This window comes from Halichoerus grypus, chromosome 8 (assembly GCF_964656455.1).
Source record: "Halichoerus grypus chromosome 8, mHalGry1.hap1.1, whole genome shotgun sequence".
Classification (NCBI taxonomy): domain Eukaryota; kingdom Metazoa; phylum Chordata; class Mammalia; order Carnivora; family Phocidae; genus Halichoerus; species Halichoerus grypus.
Window position 1 is genome coordinate 20975624 of NC_135719.1, and position 6463 is coordinate 20982086.

Sequence of the window (6463 nt, forward strand, 5' to 3'; positions counted from 1 at the left end):
AATTACCTTGTGCTGAGTTCTCACTAAGGTCCAGTGCTCTTTGGGGACAGAGGATGCACAAATGAATAAGACACTCTTCATACCCAAAGCAATAAGTCACTGGCTTGCCAGGAAAGATAATAACAGTAACTAAAAATTGATGTGATAAGTGTTATATAATATGAAAGAAGAACACAGATGAGAGATCAATACTTACACCTTGGGGTCAGAATGCTATGGAGTTCAAATGTTTCAAAACACGCTTTTTTTTTTTAAGATTTTATTTTTGTATTTGTTAGAGAGTGAGAAAGAGAGAGAGAGAGCGGGAACAAGCACAAGCAGGGGGAGTGGCAGACAGAGGGAGAAGCAGAATCTCCGCTGAGCAAGGAGCCCAATACGGGACTCAGTCCCAGGATCCTGAGATCATGACCTGAGCCGAAGGCAGATGCTTTAACCGAGCCACCCAGGCGTCCCAGGAGCATGGTGCATCTTAAGGGAGAATGGAAGGAGGCCAGTGTGGCTGCAGCTAGTGGAGTGAGGGGGACAGTGTGGTGGGAGATGAGGCTAGGGTGTGGGCAGGGCAATGCTATGCACACTCTATGGACCATGCTAGATCTTTGGGTCTTTTTTTTTTTCTTTTAGAGAGAGAGAGAAGATGTGCATGTGGGGGGGTTGATAAGAGGGGAGGGAGAGAGATTCTTAAGCAGGCTCCATGCTCGGCACAGAGCCCAAGGTGGGGCTCAGTCTCACAACCCTGAGATCATGACCAGAGCCAAAATCAAGAGTTGGCTTCTTAACCGACTGAGCCATCCAGGCGCCCCTAGACCTTTGGGTCTTTATATCATGAATGCCATTTAAAGATTTAGAAAAAGGCAATGAATGCCATTTAAAGATTTAGAAAAAGGATTGAAATATATATATATATATATATATATATATATATATATATATATATATATATGTCTCCCCCTCCCCATTAGGTGGCTTTGCTATATGGAGAACAGATTTGTGAGATGCTCTATTGTATTAGTTCAGTTCCAAGAGGAGAGCTGATTCAATGGCAATGGAAGGAAGAGGGGATGGAGCCATAGGTATTCAGAAAGTTAAGATGAGAACATGAAGAGAGATGGAAGGGAAAGACAGGAGACAAAGAGGACCTCAACTATCCAGCTTATGAACCTAGATGGAGGATGGAACCACTCCTGAGTGCAGGCAATGTGGAAAATAGTCAGAGTTGTGGAGGGAGGTATAGTGATGAGTTCAGTGTTAGGTATATTGAGTTTCAGGTGCCTTTGAGTCATCGAGATATCATCAAGTAGATGTGGCGGGCTATTTTTGCTTGGAATATGACTTCCTTCTTTTCCAAGTGTACCAATTCTTCAAGATTCCATTAAAATTCCACTTCACCAGTTCTTTTGAACCTCAAAAATCTTGCCTTTGTCTGAATACATGTGGGACACTCCCTACCCACAAATAACCCCTTTTTTGTTACAGAAGAACCTGAAGGTAGGTCCACACTAGGAAATAAAGAACCCAGTCTTTATGCCAAATGTTGCTTTTTGTGGAACATTTTTCATATTCCTGGTGTATATTTTAGGTACTTGATATCTGAATAATAGTTAAAATATGTCTCAGGAGGCGGCTGGGTGGCTCATTTGGTTAAGCATCCAACTCTTTTTTTTTTTTTTTTTTTTAAAGATTTTATTTATTTATTCATTAGAGACAGAGAGAGAAGCAGAGGGAGAAGCAGGCTCCCAAGGAGCAGGGAGCCCGATGCGGGACTCGATCCCAGGACCCTGAGATCATGACCTGAGCCGAAGGCAGACGCTTAACCATCTGAGCCACCCAGGCGCCCAAGCATCCAACTCTTGATTTTGGCTCAGGTCATGGTCTCTGGATTGTGAGATCAAGCCCCTTTTTGGGCTCCGTGCTGGGTGTGGAGTCTGCTTGAGATTCTTTTTCTCCCTCTTCCTCTGCTCCTCCCCGCTGCTCCCACTCTCTTTCTCTCTCTCTCTCTCAAAAAAAAAAAAAAAAAAAATATATATATATATATATATATATATATGTATATATATTTCAAAATAAATAAAAGGGTAAGAAGTAAAGACAGAGAGAAAGAGAGCAACACAGATGGAAAAGGTTTCCTGATGATTATAACTATCACTTACTGAGTATACTACTGGACAGTCATTTTTGTTTTTCTAATTCATCCCCATATTCACAATAGCCCTTTGCAATTAAGAAATAAAGACCCAGAATGCTAATACAGAAGTGAAAGTCTATTCACCTTAAATTGCTTCTGTGCAGTATGAATGTGATGTGTGATATGTGTGTGTGTGTGTGTGTCATGTGTTGATGGGGTTGGAGATGATACCTCTACTTAGGAAATTTTTTCTCTCAGGTAAGGATATGCTGGGTGGATAGAACTAGCCTCCTTTCTTTATTCTTGTGTGTCATTGCTGTTCTGTTTCAACAGTAGAACTCCCGTATGGGTGGACACGTTAGCAACCAATATTCTTTGAACTCTGCATCTCCTTTTATGCTTTCTCAGTAGTATCAGTAGGAAGGTAAAGAGGGAAAAATCAGAATTCATAGTTTTCTGCTCATAACCCAAACACGACCTCACTAGTTTTGAAGCAATCTGTTTCCTATTATTTCTTAAGACCTGCAGAGTATTAGAGTTAAAACATGGTCACCAACATTAATTCATCACCCAGTGAAGACTTTCCTTTTTATAACATGGCAGATACACCTCATAAAGTTCTGGGTTGATAGGAAACCTAAAAGTCATCCCGGTGAAACTTCCAACTGAGGTTTTTAAGAATTCATGTGAAGATGAGTTCACTATTTTTCAAGACACCCATCTCATCAATAGAACTCCAATTCAAATTCAAGAATGTGAGGAATTTGAAGGGATTACAATAACTTTCAGGTACTATTATGTACCCTTTTCATAAGATTTCTGATATTTATCATGTATTCTCTTTGAACTCATTCAAAAATGTGAGGTAAGCCCAATTATTTTTTTGTTTATTTGTTTTATGAGTCTCTCAAATCACTGAAAACCGTTCTTTGGACCTTCTCTCATAGACCATGTGTAACAATTTCATTGTGTTACACATGTGATAGATTTCAAGATCTCTCACTATCAAAATTGCCTTTCTCTGGATGATTCATGTAAGATACAGGAAAAATACTTTTTTCCTGTAAGATACAGACACAATACTTCAGGCATGACTGACAAATACTAAATAAGGACACTGAGCAGAGTCAGGGCTGATCTACTTACCAACTGTACATCTTTGAAAGCATTATTTAGTTATACTCAAGTGCAGATAGTTCCTTGGGAGTTAGATGAACTATTTGCTGGCACCCAATTAAGCTAAAAAAAAAAAAGTTCTAGAAACTCACTACTAAATTTGTTAATCTGGATACTCAAGTTTTTAAAACACAGGCAAAATGTGTGTGATTAATTTGTTTGACTCTTGCTATTTTGTGTGTTTGTTTTCGTTCTGTATCCATGGAAACTGTAGACATACATATTTCTGATTAATCAACAGTCTTGGATTTTTTTTTATTGAGGTATAATTGACATACAATACTATATTATAGTTTGAAGTGGACAACATAAAGTATATAACATGTATATTGTATATATTGAGAAATGATCACTACAATAATTCTGGCTAACATCTGTCACCATTTGTGGTTACTGACTTTTCTTGTGATGAGAACTTTTAAGACCTACTCTCTTAGCAACTTCTAAATATGCAATACATTATTTTTAACTATAGTTGCCATGCTGTACATTCGATCACATGATTTATTTATTTTATAACTGGAAGTTTGTACTTTTTGATACCCTTCACCCATTTCACCCACTCCCAACCCGGGTTATGGCAACCACCAAACTATTCTCTGTATCTATGACCTTGTATGAATTTGGGATTTTTGGTTTTGTTTGTTTTAGATTCCACATATACAGGAGATCATACAGTACTTGTCTTTTTCTCTCTGACTTATTTCACTTAGCATAATGCCCTCAAGGATTTTTCTTCTGTTGTTGTTGTTTTTGTATTTTGTTTTTGTTTTAGATAATTTTCTTGAGAACTTGATTCAGCAAAGAATCTCCCCACATGATTTAAACAGCTACATATATTCCCTCTCTCTATGAAGTTTATGGAAATATGGATATATATATATATATATATATATATATATATATATATATATATATTATAGTTATATAGATACAAACACTATACTAGAAATTTAGAATATTTCCTGAGCTGCCTCTCTCCTTGTTGACTTGTGTTTTAACCAAACTTTATACAGAAAAAAAGAATGAAATCTTGCTCTTGCCAACAACATGGATGGACCTTGGATTTTTTTAATTCACTTAAAAAAAATTAATTACAGAAAATGTCACTCTTTTTGATACACAGTTCCATGACTTTTCATAAACGTAAACAGTCAAATAACAACCAACACAATGAAGGTACAAAATAGTGTATCATCACAAGCATTCCCCTGTGCCACTTAGTAGCAAATACCCCACCCCTCACCTCCATAGCTTCTGGAAACCTCTGGTGTATTGTTTTTCCTATAACTGTTCTTTTCCAGAATGTTATATTAACGGGGTTATGTCCATGTCTTAGCAATTATGGATAAAGCTGATATAAACATTGTGTACAGTGTTTGTGTGAACCTAAGTTTACATGTCTCTCTGGTAAATACCATAGAGCAGTGAGGGGTTGATGGATCATATGTGTAAGAGATGAGTAACTGATTAAGAAACTGCCAAACTCATTTCCAAAGTGACAGTATCATTTTTCATTCCTACTGGTAACATATGGAAACATATTCCATATATTCTTTATTATCTTTTCAATGTCCATGGTATCAATAGTTATGACCCTCTTTATTCTGATGGTGGTGTAATTTATGTCTTCTCTCTCTTTTGTGGTTAGCTTGGCTAGAAAGTGACACATTTGCTACTACTTTCAAGGAAATCACTTTCAGTATTTTTGATTTCCCCTTTTGCTTCCTTGTTTTCAATTTCTTTGATTTCTTTCCAAATGGGTATTTCCTTTCTGCTTGCTTTAGGTTTGGTTTGCTCTTCTTTCTCTAATTTCTTAAGAAGAAAGCTTACATTATTGATTTTAGATCTTTCTTCTTGGAGAAATGACCACCTTATCATTATGTAATATCCCACCTTTATTCCTGATCATCTTACTTGTTCTAGAGTTCTCTTTGCTTAAATTTAATACAGCTCTTCCTACTTTCTTTTTTTTGTATTTTGCTTTATTTAATTAATTAATTAATTAATTAATTAATTTATTATTATGTTATGTTAATCACCATACATTACATCATTAGTTTCTGATGTAGTGTTCCATGATTCATTGTTTGTGTATAACACCCAGTGCTCCATGCAGAACGTGCCTTCCTTAATACCCATCACCAGGCTAACCCATCCCCCCACCCCCTCCCCTCTAGAACCCTCAGTTTGTTTTTCAGAGTCCATAGTCTCTCATGCTTCGTCTCCCCCTCCGATTTCCCCCCTACTTTCTTTTTGATTAGTATTAGCATGACATTTCCCTTTCTGTCCCTTTACATTTAACCTATTTGAGTCATTATATTTAAAGTTGGGTTCTTGTAGATAGCACATAGTTGGGTCTTCATCCAATTGGACAAGCTCTTTCTTTTAATTGGTATGTTTAGACAATTCAAATTTAAAGTGTTTATTGATATAGTTAGATTAAAATTTACCATCTTTATAACTGTTTTCTATCTGTGGCCTTTGTATTTTGTTTCTTCCTCTCTCCTAGACTTCTTTTTCTGCATATTCTGGTTTTACATAAGCAGCTTATATGATGATTCCAATTTATCTTCTCTCTTGACTTATCATTTGTATTTTAATTTTTTGAGGAATTACCCTCTAGTTGTAAGATATATTTTTAATTAATCTAAGTCTGCCTTCAAATGACAATATATCATTTCACAGGGAGTACAGGTAACTTATAAAGGACTCTTCAAAATTCCTCTCTCCCATTCCTATGACATTGCTGTTATTTATTTTACTTTTCCATATGATATGAATACCCAAATACATTGTTACTACTATCATCTTAAACAGCAGTTACATTTTAAATCAGTTAAGACAAAGAAAAAAAAGGAATAATATTCTTTTATGTTTGAAAAATATTTTTTTTACATTTCTTATGGGACAGCTCTACTGATAAGGAATTCCCTCAGTTTTTGTTGCCAAGAAAGTCTTTGATTATCGTTCATTTTTTGAAGGATACTTTTGTTGGGTATAGAATTCTAGGTTGATAGGGTTTTCTTTTTCTTTTTTTCCCCTTTCAATACTTGATAGATTTTACTGAAATTTTTTTCTGTTTGCATGGTTTCTGATGAGCACTGGCTCTACTTTGTATCCTTACTCCTCTGCAGGTCAGGTTCCCATCCACCACCCCCCACC